At 44.3% G+C, this 19660-nt stretch overlaps 1 protein-coding gene and 1 pseudogene across 2 annotated transcripts in view; one reads left to right on the forward strand and one right to left on the reverse strand.

Moving 5' to 3' along the window:
• FUT8 (fucosyltransferase 8) overlaps nucleotides 1-3830 on the reverse strand; it is a 73796-nt gene extending 69966 nt beyond the window's left edge. Inside the window, exon 1 of the mRNA XM_079951652.1 lies at nucleotides 3406-3830. The gene's annotated coding sequence lies outside the window, so the exon portion shown is untranslated. The remainder of the gene's footprint in view (nucleotides 1-3405) is intronic.
• A 4994-nt stretch (nucleotides 3831-8824) lies between these two features.
• Nucleotides 8825-11059, forward strand: LOC307213559 (actin-related protein 3 pseudogene; annotated as a pseudogene). The gene has a single exon. The product of its transcript is annotated as an actin-related protein 3 pseudogene (transcript).
• Nucleotides 11060-19660: the final 8601 nt, after the last annotated feature.

A 19660-nucleotide genomic window follows, 5' to 3' on the forward strand; every position in this document is an offset into this window, starting at 1 on the left:
TTTGGCTCAGGCCTAAATGTTACCTTCAAGATACCAACAGAACCTCTTCCAAGTCTATGTATATTTACTCAAAAGTAAGTCCCACTATATTCACTGGGGCTTACTCCCAAGTAAGTGCATAAAGGACTAATCTTGGGTTTATTTATTTAAAAGCATTTATAAAGCACTTAATATTTCAAAAAATATATAAACAGTTGAGTAGGTTAAGAAGTTACTATACTGTAAAACCAGTCAGCAAGTACTTTGATTTAAGCAGTTTAAGAGTTCAATGACACTAAAAAGCATGGTTTCACTGGGTTCAAATGGGCTTATTTCTTAGAAAGTATGTTTAGGACTGCAGTCCAACTCAGGTTAAACCCAAGTACTATAACTTAGTTGGTTATGAACCAGGTTGCAAAAGAAATACAAGAAGAGTACATCTACACTAAAAACTATTTTTACACTGAAACAGAGTCATTACTTTCAGAACAAAATAAATGATTTAAGATATGTCTGCAGACATATGTTCCAAGCCAACATTTTATGCACTGTTTGTGAGAAACACTATTATATGAACTTCTTGAACATATTTGGATTAATAGGCATTAGAGTACAGCATAATAAAAATAGTTTTCTTTTCCCTTGAAGCATTTTAAGCAATTATAACCGTAATAAGAACATACCACAATCAAATGGGAAACAGTCCTGTAAGGTCTGTAGAATTCTAACAAATTTAAATGTTGTTTTGCTTTAGCACTAGCTCCCCCTCCAGACCAACTTACCACTGTAATTACTTTTTTCATTATGGAATACACAGCTACAAAAGCCAGAGATTGAAACTGTCTCTCAAAATTTCAAATAATATGCAGTGAGTCTCTAAAAATGACGAGAACTACTTTTTAAAGGAAGGTGTCTGTATTGTCCATATTGCCAAGATAGTACTATTTGGAACAGTACTGACACTCATTACAGTTTGTTTTAACAGTAAACACTCCCCTTTCAGATGGAAGAAACACTCAGTTTTATTGTACCTATACTAACCTGTTTGTTGGTAGACTTACATGCAAACATAACCTATTTAGAATGAAATTTTATAATCAAGGAATTCTCCACACTATTTATTATTATTGAACAGCTGTTATTAAATAGCCTACTTGGTTGCTGAGTAGCGTGAAGTAGCCTACCATATAACCTTTCTGTGCAGTATTTCCCTTAACTCCTCTGAAGAAATAGTCTAAGCAAATTAAAACAAAAACTCTACGAGAATTCTTACCCAAAATTAAGCCTCTGCTTTTATCAACTATTAGTACTTCTTACTTCTAGCAACTTACATTTCTGAAATAAACACTGTTTTAACACAACTTAAGCACCCAGCTCAACTCTTTGGACATTCTAAGTAGCTGCATGATATGAAGTATGAAACAAGTCAGTACAGTTAACTATAACAAAGTTATCAGAAGATACAATCTAAGGTTGCAATCCTATACCTAGGAATAAATCCCACTGGATTTACTTCTAAGTAGACAGGCCTACGATTGTGCTGCAAGTAGGCTTTCCTCCTGTTTTTTATTACAAAAGAATGAACATCTGCAGGATGCAAGTGAGTACCATATCTAAAGGATGCATGATCAACAAGGCCCTAACTCAAAGCAAAATTGCATTAATAAAGAAATGGCATACTGTACCAGGTATCTTTCTGCAAAACCCCTTACCAGCAACTGATTTTAAATATCTACTTCATAGACTTTAAAGTGTAAGTTCCTTACTTTCTAATCCTTTGAAACAGGGCAATTTGGGGAAAATATGAAGGAAAGACTCGAAGGCACAAGTCTGATGAATAATTTGTTATAGTTCTTTCAGCTTTTGGGATTTTTTAAAAGATGAGGACTGTCCAAATATGTATTAACATAATTGGAAATTTGAGACATTAGTACTGGAAACAATATTGGCACTCCTTGCTGAGCAAAAATTTAAATCAACATTGCAAGCTCAAGCCATATGGAAGCAAATAAATTTTGTACCATTAAAGTACGTTAAAATGCTATGTTCTGATCGTCAAACACATACCACTATTTTTATTGGTATCAACAGCCCCACTGAAAGGACTACGCCCAAAAGTTAAACTATCAATAATCAAATTTAGAATGTGTGTAAATATTTGCAGAGTTAAGGTCAAGAACAGGTTACGGAAGCTGTACAATACCATATGCACTTCTGAAGTAAGTGGTGATGTGTCCACAGGTTTTGAGGATATAAAGGGGAAAGAAAGAGTAGCAGTTTATGCTAGAGGTCGTTATGATCTCCCTGTCTATAGTTTCTCAAGTCTTCTGAATTTTTTTGCAATGGGGATCATCCATGAACATTTGGAAAGGATGTAACAGCGACTTTTATTGAAATAGTCTCTAGTTGACACGTTTGAGTCACTCACACAACACAGCACAAGTTTTAAAAAGCCCAAAGAACTAAATGCGAAAGGTATCCAAGTGCAAACAGCACCAATTACATAAAACACAAAAACATCCTGTTTTTGTAAGCAATTTGACTAAAACAGATACATAAAAAACGATAATGCCAAGGCCACTGAACGGCGGACGGCCAAGCGCCCATGCTTGTTAATGAGGCCCATGAAAGAGCAAGATCTAAGGAAATAAAAGGAGTGTGCACCCTCGCTAGCTACTTCCTGACTCTGAAGTAAAGTTGAAAGCCACCACTTCTACACAAGGGGCGGGGGTGCAAGAAAAGCAAGACCACTCCCGCAGTTCTTCTTCTTCTTCAGCGCCCGCTTTCAGCACATCCTACCCCTCCTTTTCCACCCCCGCCTATTCCCCAGATGGCAACCCCACCCCCAGCTCCTTGCACACTGGCTGCTCGTGCTGCATTTTGTAGAGCTTGCCGCGTCTCTCGCGGGCGCCTCCGCGCACGATGTTCGGGGCTTTGGCTTGTGCACGTCCTTATTTTTTCCTGGGTGTTTTTGTGTGTGTGCATCAGCATTGCTTCTGCTGCTGCTGCTGTTGCTGCTGCCGCCGCCTCTTTCCTAGCACCCACATAGCAACGCTGCTGCCCCAAGAAGAGAACCATCTCCTACCTACACCCCCGGCCTGAGACACCCCCGGCCGCCTTCCCGGAGCACGCAGGCAGGCCCCGGCCAGGACGACACCTCCTCCTTCCTCCTTCCCTGAGGATTTTGTCCCGGGCGAGGCGAAGGAACCCCAAGAGCCAGGCGGCCTCGGCGGAAGGTCCCCGTTCCCCCCACCATCACTCCTTCCTCTTCCCAGTCAGCCACCCCTCGCTCGCCCGCCCGCCACCTCCCTCCTCATCAGTAACCGCAGCTGCTGCTGCTGCGCCAGGCCCGCGAGGGAGGATGGGCTGGAGCGGGAGAAGCAGCATCCCTCAAGTTCCCCGAGCGCCCCCACGGCCTCGCCTTACCCGCCTCGGTGCCCGTGTTGCCCGGCCGCCCGCCCGCAGGCTGGGTTCCTGGTCACCTCTGCTCCTCAACGCCGGCGCTCCTGAGGTTGCCGGCTGTGGAGAAGAGGCGGAGGGAGACGGCGGTGGAAACGGAGCGGCGGCGGCGGCGGCGGGAGAAGGGAGTGATGAAAAGACGGAAACAGGAACCCACCGCCGTTTAACGGAGCCTCCAACAGACTGGAGGAGCGCGAGACACTGACAGAGCGCGGGGGGGGGGGCGAGGGGGAGAAACGGCGCGCGCAAACGCGCTCCCCTCACGCGCGCACCGAAGGCAGGCAAGGAGGGCTGGAGGGAGGGGAAGAAGTAATCCGAGCTGAGGAACTACGAGCAACGAGGCCGCGCGCGGACTGGGGAGGAGGAGCGCGAGGCATCGGCCCTCGACGCCTCAAAGGGAAACTAGGGAGCCAAGTGGGTGTGGCGTAGACGCGCGTGCTGGGAGGGAGGCAGCCAATGGGAGAGGCGCCCCTGTGAAATCTCCATGCGGGCGGAACGTTAGCTTCACAGCCCGGGAGGAGAAGGAGGCGGTGGCGGCGGCGAAAGGGCTGGTAGCACGCATGCGTGGTAGGGCGGTCTCCGCTGCTCTGCTTTTGCATTCCGGCTTGCTTAGCGTTTGCGCTTGAAGGCGAAGCGGGTCTTGCCGCGCCCGGCGGAGAGCGCGCGGAACACGCATTGGCCGGATCGAGTAGGAGCGGCGTTCTGGATAGCCAGACGCTGAGAGATCTCCGCCGAATGCGATAATCACTGCCGGGAGCCGGGGAGTGACCTGCCAGTCCGTCGGACTCGGCCCTGTTATATCCTGAACGCGAAGTGGAGCCCTTTATTCCTCAGCCCGGCGGAACAGCCGCTCTTCGGCGTCTTCGTATTTTTGAAATGCTTCTCAAGCAGCCCAGAGTCGCGAGCAAGGGGAGATATACTATGAAATTAATGAAGTTTAAGCTTTAGGGACCCTAATCCCACTGAGGCCCAAGAAACGACTTTATTCATGTATGTATATGACATTTCCCTAATTTACACGCACACACCCAATAACTTGAAAACTATAAAGTATAGGAAATAATTATTCACACCAGTGACTTTGACATATGAGATAATCCAGTACAGCAATTTTAATCAAAAACTGAGATCATAGAATCATAGAGTTGGAAGAGACCACAAGGGCCATCGAGTCCAACCCCCTGCCAAGCAGGAAACACCATTAGAGCACTCCTGACTTATGGTTCAAGCCTCTGCTTAAAGACCTCCAAAGAAGGAGACTCCACCACACTCCTTGGCAGCAAATCCACTGTCGAACAGATGCAGTAGCTAACTTTTAAAAAAAGAAAATGTGGCAATCTGTCATGGAACAACTCCGTTGAAGATCACAATGGCTAGCTATACCTCAATGCTGGTTGCAAAGGAGCCCCCATAGCAGTTGAAACTTCAGGGCTCCCCAAATGTAGGTCACAAGAGGAGAGCTGCAGCGACAACACTGAAATACAGGGGAGCAAGGTGAAGAAGACGACTCTTGAATAAAGAAATGAAGATGAGGATTTCACCATGCATACTTTTTATTATTAAACAGTGTCAGTCAAATTGAAAACAAAAAAAAAAAAATCACACTAGTATTAGTATACACTACTTTCATTCATATTTTTACCTTAACTTCCTGGAGTTGCTTGTGAAGCAGCTGCTGAACTGGTTCCTGCGTTTGATATAAAGGTGTGCCTATATGGTGTTTCCTGAGGGAGCTGCTTTTTGTATGTGTACAGCACCACAGGCTCTCTAGAGTAGAGGTGGGGAACCAGTGGCTCTTCAGATGTTTGTGGACTACAACTTGAGTCCAACAACATCTGGAGCGCCACAGATTCCCACCATCAGTGATCTAAATCTTGCCCCTGCATCTACCAAGTAGGAGGTGAAAGAATGAGGCCCAATTCTTAATTGTTATATGATGGGTGGTGTCTGGGAGCCACTACCACAGACCATGATCGCATAACTGAAGACATCTTGCTACAAAGGAGCCATGTGAATAGGGCGAATGGCTTTATTACTCCCCCCCCCCCAAACACCAAGGCTTAAGCCTTCCTGCAACCGTGATGACTTACAGAATCTTAGATGGTATCTAGCCTGGGACGCCTTTCATCAATGTCTCCAGTTGCACCAGTTGCTGGAACAGAGAAACCTGGTTACTGTAATCCATACCTTGGTGACTGACCTCCAGATTGGCCTACTTTATTTCATGCGGGGCTGCCTTGGAAAATGGGCCAAACTTAAAATGCTACTGCTGCCTCTTTAACGTATTGTTACAAAAGCCTGGTGCCTGCTCCTCTCTCTGCCAAGCAGCAGCAAGAGTGCATGAGGCCACAGGCGCACAAACACACATGGTCTGTGTCACTTTGGAGAATAGAAGACACGGTGGAGACTGCATGAAAGAAGTCCAGATGTTAAGGCATTGCCCAAAGTATTGCAGGCAATCTTCCCTCTTCTCCCCAAGATGGATCCCGACCTCTCTTTGTCCTCCTTCTGCCCAGACCTCCCTTTTCCTGTCCCCTCAAACACAGGCAACATTTGTGACATGTGACTCCCAAGGCCAAAGAATCAACACCTTTCTGTAATGCTAACAAGTCTGCTCTTCCTCCAGCCAGCCAGGCTGGTTTGCATAAGCCAGGAATTCATTTGCAGCTTGCATTCTCCCTTCATACCACAAATAACCAAAATCCTAGCATTTATCAATTTTACCCACATCTATAATAGGGTTACCAGACATCCCTGGTTCCCAGGGACAGTCCCCAGATTTGCAAATCTGTCCCCGGGAAATGTGGCAGCAGCAGTCTCAGCAGCCTGGAGCCAGCTTGGTAGCGCAGTTGGCTCTGGCTGGCTTCAGGAGCTGCTTGCTGCCGCCGTCACTGCCAAAGGGGAACCGGGGATGTCTGGCTGTACAGATCTCCTGCCCCCTTCCCCCCCTTGTTTTGACAGATCAGAGGAGGCTCGGGAGTCACGAGTGGGTGGCCATTGCCCACGAGGGGTGCAAGGCATGCAGTTTCTCTGCCAGGCAAGGTGCAAAGCCCTTCTTTCATACCCTGTGAAACATAAATGCGCAGAGTTTTATAAAACTGGGCAACGGTCGCCCGCCCACAACTCCCAAACCTCCCCCAATTAGTCAAAACAAAGGGGGAAGGAGATAGGGGGAGGCTCAGGAGTCACGGGCGGATAGCATGCCATTGCCGTTTTTAAAAAACTGAGCATTTATGTTTCACAGGGTGCAAAAGAACCTTTATACAATATGCATGTGTGCTTAGGCCCAGGGTCTTTTGCCTCACCACCCCCACTACTGACTCCCTGTTGCTACTCAGCTTTAAAAAAAAAAAGTGTAGTGTGCCAGGAATCATAGAATTATAGAGTTGGAAGAGACCACAAGGGCCATCGAGTCCAACCCCCTGCCAAGCAGGAAACGCCATCAGAGCACTCCTGACATATGGTTGTAAACATATAACACCATGAAGTATCAAGTGCAAGAACTAGAGCTGCGTCAAAATGACACCCAATTTACAACCCTACTCTCATGCAGGGCATTTGGAACCAGTTTGAGGGGGGCAGCCACTAGTGGAGGGTCCCCCAAAATGTCCTGAGAAAATGTGCTCTTGCATATAAGACCACTATATCATAGAATCATAGAATCATAGAGTTGGAAGAGACCACAAGGGCCATCGAGTCCAACCCCCTGCCAAGCAGGAAACATCATCAGATATGGTTGTGGACTGCCTGCGGCATTGTGGGTGGGGATGGGAATGGCAGCTTCCAGGAGGCAGCCAGGAAGATTGCATTTGCTGTTTCCCCCAGTTTTAAAACTTTTTTAAAGGAATCATCCCTCCCCATTTCTCACATGATAACTTTTTAGTTCAGCTCTAGTGCAAACAGATATCAAACCATCTGCATTGGTTACCAGTTTCCAAAGCTAATTCAAAATTCCAAAGAGATGCCTTCTCCCTTATGAGCCCAGTGGGGCTTTCGGAACTGCCAATCTAAGTGCCGCCTTCCCAGGAGTTGAGATTAGTATGTATTAGGAGAAGAGTCCTTTCAGCTGCAGCTTCAGACCTGTGGCATATACTCCTGAATATATTCTCAGGAGTCCTATTTGTGTTCTGCCTCAAATGTTCAGAAACATTTGAGATTTATTTGGGAATGTGTTTTTATGGCTGTTTTGTTTCTGAATTATTTCATTAACATGCTTTATAATTTTTATATATACACATGCTTCTCTGATTGCTTTATTGTGTATTAACTGTCTTGGGAATACATTTGTTATAGGGTGTTGTAGAAATCGGGTAAATATGTAAATATGTTGGTTACATGACTGCAGGACTTTGTATTTATGGGATGGTTCATGAATGGTTTTGCCACTTCCTGTCTGAAAGTCCTTGACCACAGTAATGCACAGCTGCTCACCATCTTCCCCAAACCACCTTTTTCTTCTCTCACAGATATATCATCTCCCCTTCTTGCATTTAACATGTAGTTTTTGCAATGCTTCTATAATGGCAGTTTGAGTATGAAGCCCAAGAAGAGGCATCACAAGATCCAAAGCAGAAATTCAAAGTAGATTTCTACTGCTAATAATAATTTAATAATTGTATTATTTATACCCTGCCCACCTGGCTGCGTTGCCCCAGCTACTCTGGGCAGCTGTGCTTAAACATGGTCATTCAATATGTTGGAGAGAGATTCCAACAGCTACAGCAACATAAATCCCTATTTGGCTTCCTGTATGATATATGCGAAAGGAAAGTCCAATGCTGTAAAGAAAAATATTGCATAGGAACCTGGAATGTAAGAACCATGAACCTTGGTAAGTTGGATGTGGTCAAAAATGAGATGGCAAGAATAAATATTGACATCCTGGGCATCAGTGAACTGAAATGGACGGGAATGGGCGAATTCAGTTCGGATGACCATCTACTATTGTGGGCAAGAATCCCGCAAAAGAAATGGAGTGGCCCTCATAGTCAACAAAAGAGTGGCGAAAGCTGTATTGGGATGCAATCTAAAAAATGATAGAATGATCTTGATACGAATCCAAGGCAGATCTTTTAACATCACAGTAATCCAAGTTTATGCACCAACCACTGGTGCTGAAGAAACTGAAATTGACCAATTCTATGAAGACTTACAACACCTTATAGAAATGACACCAAAGAAGGATGTTCTTCTCATTATAGGGGATTGGAATGCTAAAGTAGGGAGTCAAGAGATAAAAGGAACAACTGGCAAGTTTGGCCTTGGAGATCAAAACGATGCAGGGTGGGCCATCTTGGGCTTCGCTCGCCGGCGCTGTGTGTGTGTGTGAGAGAGAGGTGGGGGCAAGGGGCAGGAGTGAGGCAGCATCTGGGGCAGGGAGGGGCTGGCTGGCTGGGCTCCCTTTTGCGGAAGTGGGTGGCTTTGCGCCCCCAGAGTGGAAGGAAGGAGAGAGCGCGAGCCCAGCGGGGTCCACCGCACTTTTCCCCCAGCGCCGTCTCGACCCGAAGGAGGATGGCAGGGCGGCTTCTGGCCTGCGTGGTGGACTGTGGCATAGGGTATACCAAACTGGGATATGCTGGTAATACAGAGCCACAGTTCATCATTCCATCATGTATCACTATCAAGGAATTTGCCAAGGTTGTCGATCAAGCACAGAGAAGGGTTATGAAAGGTGTGGATGACCTAGACTTCTTTATTGGGGATGAAGCAATAGAAAAACCAACATATGCAACAAAGTGGCCCATCCGTCATGGAATAGTTGAAGATTGGGATTTGATGGAGAGGTTTATGGAACAAGTAATCTTTAAATATTTAAGGGCAGAACCTGAAGATCATTATTTTCTATTGACTGAACCCCCTCTAAATACTCCAGAAAACAGGGAATATACTGCAGAAATCATGTTTGAGTCCTTCAATGTTCCTGGGCTTTACATTGCTGTTCAGGCCGTCCTTGCCTTAGCTGCATCTTGGACATCAAGACAAGTAGGAGAGTGAACACTGACTGGAACGGTTATAGACAGTGGGGATGGTGTCACTCACGTCATTCCTGTGGCTGAAGGTTATGTGATTGGCAGCTGTATCAAACATATTCCAATTGCAGGACGAGATATAACTTACTTCATTCAACAATTGCTAAGAGAACAAGAAGTAGGAATCCCTCCTGAACAATCATTGGAAACTGCTAAAGCGGTGAAGGAACGCTTTAGTTATGTCTGCCCTGATTTAGTAAAAGAATTTAACAAGTATGACGCAGATGGTACCAAGTGGACCAAACAATATACTGGAATCAACGCAATCTCAAAGAAAGAATTTACCATTGATGTTGGCTATGAGAGATTCTTGGGGCCAGAGATCTTCTTTCATCCTGAGTTTGCTAATCCAGACTTCACACAGCCTATCTCAGAAGTAGTAGACGAAGTAATTCAGAACTGTCCCGTTGATGTTAGACGTCCACTATATAAGAATATTGTCCTCTCTGGAGGCACCACAATGTTCAGGGACTTTGGTCGCCGTTTACAACGAGACTTGAAAAGAACTGTTGATGCCAGACTGAAACTCAGCGAGGAACTGAGTGGTGGCAGACTGAAGCCCAAACCTATTGATATACAAGTTATCACACACCATATGCAAAGATATGCTGTCTGGTCTGGAGGATCAATTTTGGCTTCCATGCCTGAGTTCTACTAAGTATGCCACACCAAAAAAGATTATGAAGAAATTGGTCCTAGCATCTGTCATCACAACCCAGTTTTTGGAGTTATGTCTTAAATCCGACCTGCCATGAGTTGGATCTAGGGAGGCTGGGAGATGGAGGGTCTTTCTCAATACATGTTTGTCTGGATGGCCGGTATTAAGATAACAAAACATGACTTGAAAATAAGAAAAAAAAGACCAAACACAATTAAACAGGAATATTTTAATAAGTGTCTCAACATGCAGATGTAGTGGGAAACCAAAATGATTCCAAGTGTTTTTTTTTCCTTTCGATTGAATATTTGATCCTGTGCGTAAACAAAACAAAAGAAGTGGGTTTTTGTTCTTTCTGTGCCCTGATATTTTGTATATTAATTGAATATCCAAGATTTGATGGTATTTGATGGTGTGTAGATACAGTAGTCAGCTCTATAATTCTTCAGTTGTACTCTTACACGTGTACAATGAGAGAGCTTGTTTATATTTCATACTTTTTTATACGTTGAGAAAAATATCAGTGAATGAAAGAAATGTAATATTTGACAAGAGAAATACCAGTGACGAATTTGAGATGAATAATAATAATAATAATGCCCACATGAAGCTTAATGTGAATCTCTAGTAACTTCAAATTATGACCAATCTTAAAACTTGGGTTCCACACACAATGCAACTTGGCAAGTGCTTTCGGAACTAAGGAGCTAGAATCTTGGATTAACTGATGCCTGCTAGTGCTTTCTGATTACTCGGTGCATTTTCATTCTATTTCTTGCTTTGGGGGTGGGGGGAAGTAAAGACAAGACTGTTGGACCAGTATTGCAGTTCTGTAGTGTCATTTCTAATTACAACCAAATATTCAAGTTATCAAAACAGGTGTATTCCACCATTCCAATAAAGACACAAAAATTCTTTAAAAAAAAACCAAAAACGAAGCAGGGCAAAGGCTAATAGAGTTCTGCCAAGAGAACAAGCTGGTCATCACAAACACGCTTTTCCAACAACACAAGAGACGACTCTACACATGGACATCACCAGATGGGCAGCATCGAAATCAGATAGATTATATTCTCTGCAGCCAAAGATGGAGAAGCTCTATACAGTCAGCAAAAACAAGACCTGGAGCTGACTATGGCTCAGATCATCAGCTTCTTATAGCAAAATTCAAGCTTAAACTGAAGAAAGTAGGAAAAACCACTGGGCTGGTAAGATACAATCTAAGTCAAATCCCTTATGAATACACATTGGAAGAGAGGAACAGGTTTAAGGATTTAGATTTGGTGGACAGAGTGCCTGAAGAACTATGGATGGAGGCTCGTTACATTATACAGGAGGCAGCAACTAAAACCATCCCAATGAAAAGGAAATGCAAGGAAGCAATGGCTGTCCAATGAGGCCTTACAAATAACGGGGGAGAGAAGGCAAGCAAAATGCGAGGGAGATAGTGAAAGATACAGGAAATTGAATGCAGATTTCCAAAAAAAATAGCAAGGAGAGACAAGAAGGCCTTCTTAAACGAGCAATGCAAAGAAATAGAGGAAAACAATAGAATGGGAAAAACCAGAGATCTATTCAAGAAAATTGGAGATATGAAAGGAACATTTCGTACAAAGATTACCATAATAAAAGACAAAAGTGGAAAGGACCTAACAGAAGCAGAAGACATCAAGAAGAGGTGGCAAGAATACACAGAGGAACTATACCAGAAAGAAATGGAAGTCTCATACACCCCAGGTAGTGTGGTTGCTGACCTTGAGCCAGACATCCTGGAGAGTGAAGTCAAATGGGCCTTAGAAAGCACTGCAAATAACAAGGCCAGTGGAAGTGATGATATTCCAGCTGAACTATTTAAAATTTTAAACTATGATGCTGTGAAGGTGCTACACTGAATATGCCAGCAAGTTTGGAAAACTCAGCAGTGGCCAGAGGATTGGAGAATATCAGTCTACATCCCAATCCCAAAGAAGGGCAGTGCCAAAGAATTCTCCAGCTACCGCACAATTGCACTCATTTCACACGCTAGCAAGGTTATGCTTAAAATTCTACAAGGAAGGCTCAATCAGTATGTGGACCGAGAACTCCCAGAAGTGCAAGCTGGATTTAGAAGGGGCAGAGGAACCAGAGACCAAATTGCAAACATGCGCTGGATTATGGAGAAAGCTAGAGAGTTCCAGAAAGACATCTACTTCTGCTTCATTGGCTATGCAAAAGCCTTTGACTGTGTCAACCACAGCAAACTATGGCAAGTTCTTAAAGAAATGGGAGTGCCTGATCACCTCATCTGTCTCCTGAGAAATCTCTATGTGGGACAAGAAGCTACAGTTAGAACTGGATATGGAACAACTGATTGGTTCAAAATTGGGAAAGGAGTACGACAAGGCTGTATATTGTCTCCCTGCTTATTTAACTTATATGCAGAATTCATCATGAGAAAGGCTGGGCTGGAAGAATCCCAAGCCGGAATTAAGATCGCCGGAAGAAATATCAACAACCTCAGATAAGCAGATGACACAACCTTGATGGCAGAAAGTGAGGAGGAATTAAAGAACCTTTTAATGAGGGTGAAAGAGGAGAGCGCAAAATATGGTCTGAAGCTCAACATCAAAAAAATGAAGATCATGGCCACTGGTCCCATCACCTCCTGGCAAATAGAAGGGGAAGAAATGGAGGCAGTGAGAGATTTTACTTTCTTGGGCTCCATGATCACTGCAGATGGTGACAGCAGCCACTAAAATTAAAAGATGCCTGCTCCTTGGGAGAAAGGCGATGACAAACCTAGACAGCATCTTAAAAAGTAGAGACATCACCTTGCCAACAAAGGTCCGTATAGTTAAAGCCATGGTTTTCCCAGTAGTGATGTATGGAAGTGAGAGCTGGACCATAAAGAAGGCTGAAGAATTGATGCTTTTGAATTATGGTGCTGGAGGAGACTCTTGAGAGTCCCATGGACTGCAAGAGGATCAAACTTCTCCATTCGTAAGGAAATCAGCCCTGAGTGCTCACTGGAAGGACAGATCCTGAAGCTGAGGCTCCAATACTTTGGCCACCTCATGAGAAGAGAAGACTCCCTGGAAAAGACCCTGATGTTGGGAAAGATGGAGGGCACAAGGAGAAGGGGATGACGGAGGACGAGATGGCTGGACAGTGTTCTTGTAGCTACAAACATGAGTCTAACCAAACTGCGGGAGGCAGTGGAAGACAGGAATGCCTGGCGTTCTCTGGTCCATGGGGTCACGAAGAGTCGGACACGACTAAACGACTAAACAACAACAATGATATATGCAGTATCAACGAAATATCTGCTGAAGATGTACATAAGGCCTGCAAGAATTTGGAAAAACCATTGATGCACAATAGAAACAAATATGTTGATGCTGAATATCTATGCTGTAAACTTGTAGCTTGAAGGCTTCCAAAGTTTATGCCACCACATCTCTTCATACTACAGCAAAAACTCCTAGATAATGTGTCTAATGTTTCTGTTGCCCTAAGGATCCTTCTCACACTTCCATTGTCAGTAGCAAGTGATGAATGCAGGTTCTCAAAGCTCAAACTTATAAAACATATGCTCAACAATGTTGCGAAAGAGACTAATTAGCTTGGCAGCTATATCAATTGAACATGCCCAAGCATCAGCACTTGACCTGAAGGAATTGGTGGGGGGAAATTGCAACAGAAATAGCACATAAAGTGAGATTTTTATGTGCCTAAAATTGAAACTTTTAAGAGAAGAGACTTAAATTTCAACATAACAAGATCGTTCAAAATGCTTTGTGTGCTAAAATAATTTCTTATGATAATAAAAGATTGTTGTATTACTTACTTTTGCAATTTAAAATAAATTTAGCAGTTTCAAGTTTTATGCTGTTCACTTTTTTCTACAACACATCTGTTTTTGAAAATTGAAGTTAGCAACTGGGGGGGGGGGGCGGTGCAAGTACTTAGCCTTGCCTAGGACACAAAATAGCCAGACACCAGCATTGGTTGGACCATAACTTGGATCAAAGTTGACCCAGAACCCTCACAATGCTCCAAATAGTTTTCTTTCTTTCCAAGCGCCCGCAACATATAGGACACATCGTATTTCCCACACATTAAGGAGCAGGACTGCAAAACTGCGTTAAATATCATTTTAATCACTGGGTATCAATCTACTCTCAAGTCCTGTATCATAGTCTATTGGAGCATGCTCTGGCAGACTGTTCTCCCTCTCTACACACTTACTAAACAATTAATACCACAGATGTTTGAACAGGTGATGTCACAATCTCATTTCAGGTATCCATGCTGCTGCATATTAATTTGCCCACTGAATTGTTACTCTGCCTCTCCATCATTTTACTTCTGGCTCCCATTTGTTCTGGAGGCAGCTTCTTGGAAATGATTATATTGATTAGTTTCCAGAGTGGTAGTTGTGTTAATTGTACCCCAGCAACATTTGGGGATCCAAGGTTGGGGAAGGCTGCTATAAGCCCAAGATCTTGGAAAACATTATTTTGTTAATGACAGATGTAGACATCTGTGTCTGGGTATATATCTCTGCTCTACCTCCACAATTGGAGGCAGCAGTGCTTCTGAATACTAGTGGCTGGTTGCCTTCTGAGGTCCAACTGCGTAAAATAATAGATTTCATACTTCAAATTTTAAACTGTGAATGTTAAAATACCACTTTTATAATAAAACTGTTTTACAGTAAAGAGACCTTGGTGCAATTATTTGGAATGTGAAGTGAAGCAATATTTATAAAACATCAAAAAGGTTTGGAATTTTCCAGCAGTAAGCATCAAAAAGAAAAATACAGTTCTTACAATACTGGTATATGATAAAATGAGAGTATAATGCTCTGTGCGCTTTCATTCAGTATGAATGGAGCACCTGAACGCTAGAAACTCCAGTGAAAATCAATGTATACCTTCCTCTGCTGCTCTAGAAGCACTTGGTACTTCTAAGGATGTTGCTTCTGAAAGCTGAAGTTCCATTTAGCTAGCATGACTAATATATTGCCAGTGAAGAGCATTATTGAAAGCCATCTACACTAATGGCCATCAGCAAACCTTGTTGTAGTGAATTCCACTAGCTAACCACTGTAGGAAGAGGTAAAGCTGGCAGCATTACTTTCTGAGGCTGCCTGAATTTGGTTTTTCTTTGACATCTGTAAACATGGGAAATCATGGAGTTTGGGAGGAAGAGCACTGCAGGTCATGAAATACCATTGCACTGCAGAAAATGGGTCAAAAGCAGAAATTACCCACAGTGCAGAGCTAGCCTGTAATTTCTTAAGATATACTGTACTGCTGTTTGATGCATTTTTACACAGAATAGCTTCCAAAACCAAAACTTAAGCCACACTCACTTTGCACTTCAGCTGAGGTGTATGTTTGAGACAGCCATTGCACAGTTGACAGTTTAGACACAGACCACAGCTTCATGCATAAGGGTTGGAGGGTGTAGGGGTGTAGAGGCAGGAAACCAAAGAAGTAAGGTACATCATGTTCTTCCTCTGCGGTGTGTAGAGCTTGCGCCGTTCATCTCGCTTTATTGGCCAAGGGAGTCGGCATACAGCTTCCGGGTCATGTGGCCAGCATGACTAAGCTGCTTCTGGTGATCCAGAGCAGCACACGGGAACGCCGTTTACCTTCCCGCTGGAGTGGTACCTATTTATCTACTTGCACTTTGACGTGCTTTTGAACTGCTAGGTTGGCAGGAGCAGGGACCAAGCAACGGGAGCTCACCCCGTCACGGGGATTCGAACCGCCAATCTTCTGTGGTTTAACCCACAGCGCCACCCGCATCCCTGCAGGTAGCTTTAGTTGGGGGTTAAATAATTTGAAGGTCAATTTCCAAAAGATGAAGAATCCTTTCTCAGGCACCTGGAGTGAAACTGTATATTCACCGGACTTACTGTAATAAATTCCCATTATATTTTGTGGAATCCATCTTTTCATCCTTAGTGGCTGCTTTCATTTCCCCATATGGCTCTTCTGAATAAATTCAGAAGAACAATGGTTGGGAAAGCTTAAATGTCACCCAGGCGGGGGGTGGGAGCAGGGAAGAGATGTCAGGCTACTCAGTTACATGAGTAGGTATCTGAATAGCTTCTGCACAGGCATTTGCCAGACAAGTAGTCTCAGCCTACAGAAATGTGTGGGCTAAAATAAACAGAGAGTGCTTGTGATTTGTCCAATTATGCTTGCGAGTGCGTAAAATTAAATGCATCCCAAACTGTTGCAGAATGGCTGTACAGTAGGCTTATTGTATTGAAACAATATACTGTAAAGCTAAGATACACTTAGAAGACAGCCATACCTTGGTTTTCGAACAGCTTAGTTCTCAAACGTTTTGGCTTCTGAACACCGCAAACCAGGAAGTGACTATTCCGGTTTCAGAACTATTTTTGGAAGCGAACGTCCGATGGGACTTCCGCAGCTTCCGATTGGCTGCAGGAGCTTCCTGCAGCCAATCAGAAGCCGCACTTTGGTTTCTGAACATTTTGGAAGTCGAACAGACTTCCAGAACGGATTCCGTTTGACTTCCAAGGTACGACTGTACTCAATAAATGGTGCTGTTGGAAACTGAAGAGTGAGTTTGTGTGTGTGTGTGTGTGTGTGTGTGTGTATCACACACACATTAAACTTCACAAGTCCAGTGCCAATCCCCAGGAAAGCTATGCCTCAGCTGGGGCTCCAGGCAGTGTTTAAATTATGAGGAAGTAATTTGCATTATGGGACGCAGGTGGCGCTGTGGGTTAAAGCCTCAGCGCCTAGGGCTTGCCGATCGAAAGGTCGGCGGTTCGAATCCCTGCGGCGGGGTGCGCTCCCGCTGCTCGGTCCCAGCGCCTGCCAACCTAGCAGTTCGAAAGCACCTCCGGGTGCAAGTAGATAAATAGGGACCGCTTACCAGTGGGAAGGTAAACGGCGTTTCCGTGTGCGGCTCTGGCTCTGGCTCTGGCTCTGGCCAGAGCAGCGATGTCACGCTGGCCACGTGACCCGGAAGTGTCTCCGGACAGCGCTGGCCCCTGGCCTCTTAAGTGAGATGGGCGCACAACCCCAGAGTCTGTCAAGACTGGCCCGTACGGGCAGGGGTACCTTTACCTTTACCTTTTAATTTGCATTACAGGAGAGGTCTGTAATGAAATCCACAAGCCTCACCCAATGACATTTGCTAATGTTAGACAAATCATGCTGCTGGTAATTTAAAAACAGCAGCTGAGGGGGGCCTCACAATAGGTAAGGGGGTGGCCCCCCTCTGGTCACTGGTATCTGAGCACTAGTCCCAGGCATTGGGAGGGAGCCTATTGAGCATTTTGTAGAGGGGGACTCTCCTGTTGGTTTGTTGGTTTGTTTTTTTTGTTTTGGGTGTATGAGTTATCTTGCCCCAAAGCAGATGTTCAGGTGGACACCCCCAGTAACTTTTTTCTGCAGTTTGTCTATATTCAATGTGCCTAAGTGCGCTCGACTGTGCTATGCGTTCGCAGGAAGCTCTGGGCGGGGCAGGATGCGTTGGCATCTCATGGAGAATACCTTCCCATTTTCTTGGCTGTACATTTTGCCCTGGCCTGAAACAGATTATGCAATGGGACCCTTCTCCTCAATACATATTTTTTTCTGCATACTTTGGTTATCTTTGTTGTGCATAGATGCCTATATCCATGCAGCACAGCCTGGATAGCTGGATAGCTCAGTTGGTAGGAGCATGGTGCTGATAATGCCAAGGTGGCAAGTTTGATCCCCATATGGGACATATGATCCCCATATCCCTGCAGTGGGTTGGACTAGATGATCCTCAGGTCCCTTCCAATTCTACGATTCTATGATTCTATGTCATGTGCCCACAGGAAGTTCTAGCCCAGGCAGGATCCATTGGCATCTGGAATGAGACATTCTCCTGTTTACACTGGCCTAAATAGGATTTTGAGGTAGGCACCTTCAGTTGGATCACTGCCTTGTCATGGCAAAGGGGCTTGAATAACTCAGAGAAGCTATGAGCTATGCCGTGCAGGGCCACCCAAGATGGACAGGTCATAGTGGAGAGTTTTGACCAAACGTGATCCACCTGGAGCAGGAACCGGCAAGCCACTCCAGTATCCCTGCCAAGAAAACTCCATGGACAAAGACAGAAAATCAGCCCTGAGTGCTCACTGGAAGGACAGATTCTGAAGCTGAGGCTCCAATACTTTGGCCACCTCATGAGAAGAGAAGACTCCCTGGAAAAGACCCTGATGTTGGGAAAGATTGAGGGCACAAGGAGAAGGGGACGACAGAGGACGAGATGGTTGGACAGTGTTCTCGAAGCTACCAACATGAGTCTGACCAAACTGTGGGAGGCAGTGGAAGACTGGAGTGCCTGGCGTGCTCTGGTCCATGGGGTCACAAAGAGTCGGACATGACTAAATGACTAAACAACAACAACAACCTTCAGTTACTCAATTTTTATGTTTTTATCATGCATTCATGAACATCTGCAAGCATTATAATTTTAGTTGAGTAGCTTTATTCTTGCGCTTGAATTGAGGAGTCCCCTAATCAAGGGGAAATATGATATGGGTATCCCAACATTTATTTTGGGCATCAGTGACAGATAAACATCACTTTGGAGATGAGGGGCATGTGCATTTTCCTTCCTTTTTCATGTTGCTAACGTTTCAGCTAATCAGGAACTGGGAACTAGTAACCAACTTCAGCCTTGTGCTGTGAAGCAAAAGTCCAAGAACAGGAGCGAGGGGAGGGGAAGAAGAGGACAGGCCTGTCCAGGAAGAGCATGGGGATGGGAAACTTGTGACCTGCCAGATGTTCTTATACTCCAGCTCCCATCAGCCCCAGTCAAGAAGGCCAGAGGTCAGGAATGATGTGAGTTGCAGTCCAATAGTATCTGGAGAGCTACAGTGCAAAAATGCTGCTTATGTCCAATACTCCATCCGCAGAACTGAAACCAAACAGTTTGGCAAATCTGTCAGAGCTGGAAATGAAGGCATATAATCTCAGCTACAGGCACCACTAAGTGTTCTGCCTAAAATTATAGTAAAGGCTCTGTGGTGAAATGTTGTGGCCTGAGGGGAAGTTCTTCTTTCCTTAGTTACTACTTAAGTTCCTGTTGTAAGATCAAGCTACTAAGCCCATGCCAGGGAGCCTGTGATGGTTTTATAATGAGAAATAAAGTTCTTTGGAAGTTATAATATGAAAGTACATATTTTCATGCCTCATATTCTGAGTGGAATATATATATAGATAAAAACTCCCAACTCCACTATGTAAAAGATCCATTATAAAACTGATTTATGATTATCTATTTTTTTGTGGTAGCTTATGATGGTATTTTATGGGACTGCATATTTGAATTAGTTTGTAAGCTAAAACCTTTTCCTATCCATTAGTGCAATGCAAGAACATTTCAGCTGCCGCCATTGGGGTTCATTTCCACTAATGCAGATTTTGGTAATGCAAACTGGATCATTGTAAACTAGTCTCCACAGATGAGACTCTTAATTTCAGGGTCACGAGTTCAAACCCTACACTGGGCAAAAAGATTAAATCAG

Source organism: Podarcis cretensis (assembly GCF_951804945.1).
Source record: "Podarcis cretensis genome assembly, chromosome: 1".
Lineage (NCBI taxonomy): Eukaryota > Metazoa > Chordata > Lepidosauria > Squamata > Lacertidae > Podarcis > Podarcis cretensis.